Source organism: Lycium barbarum, chromosome 6, assembly GCF_019175385.1.
Source record: "Lycium barbarum isolate Lr01 chromosome 6, ASM1917538v2, whole genome shotgun sequence".
Lineage (NCBI taxonomy): Eukaryota > Viridiplantae > Streptophyta > Magnoliopsida > Solanales > Solanaceae > Lycium > Lycium barbarum.
In genome coordinates, this window is record NC_083342.1 from 95,116,808 (window position 1) to 95,122,961 (window position 6,154).

Below are 6,154 nucleotides of genomic sequence, written 5' to 3' on the forward strand. Positions count from 1 at the left end.
TCAAATTAACCACAACAACACAATCCGAAATCTTCCAACTCAACAAGAACAACAACAACACATTCCTTTCTTCCAAATTCACGAACTACACCAACAATCTACACATTAGCAACTTCATTCTCATAATTACAAGTGACCATATTAAAATCACATTAACTCCTACAACAACCCACAAACAATTATAATGCCAACTTGAACCATTAAACCTTCATTTGCATCATAGAATCCACAACAACAACAACTAAAATACTAAGTAAAATTAATTCATCCCTTCTACACAACACCAACACCTACACGGCTACAACACAACACACATTATTTCATGAGTTTCATTCATTTCTACACACTACAACATGTACAAATCACCCATAACACATGTAAAAGAAGATTAAACCTTACCTTCCCACTGAACTTCTTAGCTTGGCTAGGGTTGTAAGTTACAAAGAGATGAGTGGTTGTTTGCTCCAACAACTACTCCACATTAATAAGGACCTTCCAATTGGTTGAAATGCTAGAAGAAAATAATTTTGTGATAAAAATTTTCCAAGGTTCTTGTTCGGCTAGGGTATGGCCGAATAGCCCCCCCCCCCCCCCCCCCCTTTTGTTTTTCTCTTCAAGCTTTCTTATGTTGTAAAGAAAGATGAAATACCTAGATGATTCTCTCTACTTCATATATATATATATATATATATATATATATATAGATACTCCAACAAATATGAGAGGAACACATGCCCCCACTCATGGCTTGAGTCAATTGGCCAAGCCATGGGTGGGACCCATACCAAGCCACACGGCCAAGGTGGCTTTCAAGACCATTTTTTTCCATTTGTTTTTCCCTTTTTACCCCTAGCCTTTCCTCAATATTTCCATGAACCACCTTGTGAATTTTCTTTTTTACCCCTAGCCTTCCTTAATATTTCCATACCAATAATATCCCTAAGTAACTTATGTGTTAAACAAGATCAAAAATATAGCCTTACCCTTAACTTATCGCGATTATCTTGAAATGTCCGATTGTATGAAATATGGGATATAACATCTTCCCCCCCATTAGAACATTCGTCCTCGAATGTTGAATTAGTCTTATAGGGTCTTATAAACACTTCGGGGAGATTTATAGCTATCACACACAGTTCATCTATCAATTAACATAACCAATTTAGAAATTTAAATTACCTGTAGGTATAGGGAACAAGTAAGGATACTTCTTCTTCATCTCTTCTTCAGCTTCCCAGGTTATCTCCTCTCTGTTATTGTTTTGCCACAATACCTTAACAGAAGCCACATCTTTAGTACGCAGTCTTCTCACTTGACGATCTAGTATGGCTATCGGCTGCTCCCCGTAGGATAGCTTCTCTGTTACCCGGATATCCTCTATGGGAAATACTCTAGAAGGGTCACCAATACATTTGCGAAGCATAGACACGTGGAAGACCGGATGCACTGCATCTAAATCAGATGGTAGGTCTAATTCATAAGCGACCTTACCTACCTTGCGAACGATCTGATAAGGTCCAATATATCTCGGACTGAGTTTCCCCTTCTTGCCAAATCTCATTACTCCCTTCATGGGTGACACTTTCAGAAATACCCAATTGCCTACTTGAAATTCTAGGTGTCGTCGGCGATTATCTGCGTATGACTTCTGTCGACTCTGAGCTGCTAGTAACTGTTCCCGAATGAGCTTCACTTTATCAACTGCTTACTGAATCATATCTGGGCCGATTAATTTAGTTTCGCCAACAACGAACCAACCGATTGGTGACCTACACTTCCTGCCATACAAGGCCTCATACGGTGCCATCTGGATGCTAAAATAGTAGTTGTTATTATAAGAAAACTCAATAAGTGGCAAATGATCATCCCAGCTACCCTTGAAGTCAATAGCACAGGCCCGTAGCATATCTTCTAGCGTCTGAATAGTACGCTCGGCCTGTCCGTAGGATTGCGGGTGGAATGCGGTACTAAGTCTTACCTGGGTCCCCAATCCTTCTTGAAACGATCTCCAAAAGTTAGCTGTAAACTGAGCACCCCTGTCGGTTATAATAGATGTAGAAACTCCGTGAAGCCTTACTATCTGCTTAATATATAACCTTGCATAGTCCTCAGCTGAATAGGTAGTCCTGACTGGAAAAAAATGGGCTGATTTTGTCAGCCTATCAACAATAACCCATATGGAGTCATACTTCCGTGGAGTTCGTGGTAAACCTGTGATGAAATCCATATTAATCGCTTCCCACTTCCAAGTCGGAATCTCCATCTCCTGTAGTAACCCACCAGGTTTCTGATGCTCGATCTTAACTTGTTAGCAATTTGGGCATTGAGCAACAAATCTGCTATGTCCCTTTTCATACCATCCCACCAATATTAGCATCTGAGGTCGTGGTACATCTTTGTTGATCCCGAATGAACAGAATAGCAGGCATAATGTGCTTCTCCCATCACTTGTCGCCGCAACCCCGCAACCTCAGGTACACATATTCTGCCTTTATATAGTAGCACTCCATCAGGTGTAATCTCGAACGGAGTCTTCTCTCTTTCAAGGGTTGTGTCCCTATATTGTGCCAGAACTGGGTCCTCATATTAACGTCGCTTTACTTCTTCTATAATAGAGAACTTAGCAACTTCTCAGACAGAAACCCCAGTATCTCCAGAGCTAGCCAAACGGACTCAAAGATTGGCTAGTTGATAAATTTCACGAACCATTCCTTTCCTTTCTGGCCGCACGTCCGTTAGGCTGCCCAAAGACTTACGGCTGAGTACATCTGCTACTACGTTGGCTTTTCCAGGGTGATATAGAATGTCAACATCGTAGTCTTTCAGCAACTCAAGCCATCTCCTCTGTCGCAAATTTAGCTTCTTTTGCTTAAAGATGTACTGAAGGCTTTTATGGTCCGTATAAATATCAACATGAACCCCATATAGGTAGTGTCGCCATATCTTCAAAGCATGAGTTACCGCTGCTAATTCCAGGTCATGAGTAGGATAATTCCTTTCGTACTACTTGAGCTGCCGGGAGGCATAGGCTATAACTTTTCCATACTGCATTAATACAAAACCTATTCCCAACACCGGAAGCATCGCAATAAATGGCATAACCATCTGATCCCTCGGGGAGAGTCAGAACTGGAGCTGTAGTCAACTTTTCTTTGAGCAACTGGAAGCTTCGTTCACAAGCGTCAGTCCACCGGAACTTAGCCGCCTTCTGAGTTAGCTTCGTTAACGGTGATGCAATCGAAGCAAAATTCTCCACAAATCTCCTATAATACCCTGCTAACCCTAGAAAACTACGTACCCCAGTAGGCATCGTCAGTCTTGGCCAAGCCTTTATGGCTTCAATTTTCTGTGTATCCACCCGAAGGCCATCAGCTCCAATGATATGCCCCAAAAATGCCAATGAAGTCAACCAGAATTCACATTTAAAAAATTTAGCATATGATTTCTGGTGCCGGAGTACCCCAAGTACCGTCCTCAGATGATCTGCATGCTGCTCTTCTGATCATGAATAAACCAGGATATCATCAATAAAGACAATCATGAACATGTCTAGGAACGGCTTGAATACCCGATTCATCAGGTCCATAAACACTGTTGGGGCGTTAGTCAGCCCAAAAGACATCACCCTAAACTCGTAGTGCCCGTATCGGGTCCTGAATGCAGTCTTTGGGATATCTGCCTCTCTTATTCGCACCTGATGGTAGCCTGACCGCAGGTCTATCTTCGAGAAACACTTAGCACCCTGCAACTTGGTCAAATAAGTCATCAATTCTAGGGAGGGGATATTTATTCTTTATAGTCACCTTGTTCAGCTGCCTATAATCAATACACTCTGTAGCGATCCATCCTTCTTCCTCACGAACAATACCGGTGCTCCCCAAGGTGATGTACTGGGTCTGATGAATCCTTTCTCTAACAAATCCCTCAGCTGTTCCTTCAATTCTTTCAATTTCGCAAGTGCCATTCGGTAAGGAGGAATAGATATAGGCTGAGTATCCGGTAGCACATCTATCGTGAACTCTATCTCCCGCTCAGGTGGAAGACCTGGAAGCTCGTCTGGAAATACATCCGGAAATTCATTGACTACCAGGACCGACTGAAGAGTGGGTGCCTTTGCTTTCGTATCATGCACACGAACTAGATGATAGATATACCCCTTCCTGATCATCTTCCTGGCCTTGAGGTACGAAATAAATTTACCCCTCGGCGATGTTGTGTTTCCCGTCCACTCTAAAATGGGTTCTCCTGGAAACTGGAAGCGAACTACTTTCTTCTGACAGTCGACGTTGGCATAACAAGAAGCTAACCAGTCCATACCCATAATAGCATCAAATTCAATCATATCTAGCTCTATCAGATCCGCTTTAGTGCAACGGTCACATACAACTACCGGACAATCTCTCTATACTTGCCTTGCTATAACAGAATCTTCTACTGGTGTAGCTACCTCGAACGGTTCTATCGGTTCAGGTTTTATCCCAATTTTACTAGCAACCAGGGGGGAGATATATGATAAAGTAGAGCCTGGATCTATCAATGCATATACATTTCAGGAGAAGATCAATAGTATACCTGTAACCACGTTTGGTGACGCCTCCTGGTCCTGTCGGCTGGCCAAGGTATATATGCGGTTCGAAGGACCGCTAGAACTGGGAGCTCCGCCTCAGCCTACGCGGCCTCTTTAAGGTTTTTAACCACTCCACATACTCTAATTTCCTTTAGACTTCCCTAACTTCTTATTTGTCTCTTATGTTTACATTTATGGAACCTTTAGTACACTTCCTAGGGGGTCACCCATCCTAAAATTTCCCTCACTCCAGCACGTTTAACCTTGAAATTCTGATGAAATTCGGTGTGTTAATGCTGGTATGATTGCATCCACCTCACCGCATGACCTTCATCGCGTAATCTGGAGTAAGTTGGTGTCTTAACAACTTCTAAAATATTCTCGTAACGTGTCTCCCTCCGAACTAGAGAGGGTCTTTTACTCTTCTGACTATACAATTATCGTGTTAGCCTTTTAAGTCCTCAATATTCACTTTTCATCTGTATGTATGACTACCTTGCATCCGGGGTTTCCAAATTCCCACTGGTGGCGGAGACACCTTAGTCGTCGTTAATTATAAATACTGGGTCATCGGCCTCTTTGGATTTCAGCTCGCCACTATTAAATAATACTCTACAAAAGTTACACATACATAGAAAGTTCCAAAAGGACTCATATACCTGTAGCCGACCGGTCTCTAGTCTGATCTGGTGGGGCTGCCATGTGAAGTTTGCTCCTCATCACTGTCTACCGGCCATCTGCTCGTCTGACTTTCGTCATTGCTCGTATCTGAATCTGAGGGGTATAGATAACCGGGCAATTCCTGGTTTACCGACGGCCAGGATAGAGGACTGGAGTAGTCCGTAACACTCACCGGGGAGTCCTGTCTAACGTAGTGCTCCGCCACAGGAGCAACTGGCATGGCCCCGGAAATCTCCTCCTCCAGTGTCCCAAAAGAATACTCGGATGGATCTGTATCGTAATTGTCCTCTGCGGGGTCCTCCTCCCTGGGAGCCAGAAACTCTAGAGGAATCGTCGTCAGATCCTCCGAAGGATCAGTCTCAGTAGCATAGCTAAGGCTCCTCTTACTCGGTACTGGAGATACTCTAGGGGCCTTCTTAGCACCCCCACTATCTGAAGCTGACCTTTTCATCTTTCGTCAATCTACATTCACCTGCAAGAAAAAGAATCAGAAGCGATCTTCCTAGACACTGACGCTATCGCTCTCTTTGGGGCATCGCTGTAAGCACAGCAATTTATTAGAGAGGAACTATCCTAATAATACAGCAATATCGCACGATCAAAGATCGAAGGAAAGGTAACATCCTAAATGTCCTGTAGCTTCCTGTTTATAGATGTGGTGCACTACACACCGATAAACAAGACTCTACTAGACATGGCCTATAGAAATTCCGAGGGTGAACCGCTCTGATACCACTTTTGTCACGACCCAATCCCGTAGGCCGTGACTAGTGCCCGAGATGGACACTCGCACATATTTACTAGCCAAAATCTACTTGCGTTTAGCATATTAAGGACTTTCATACATACAAGACAATATATCATTTAAATCGTTTCTTATAATACTGCACACAAACCGATCAGGTT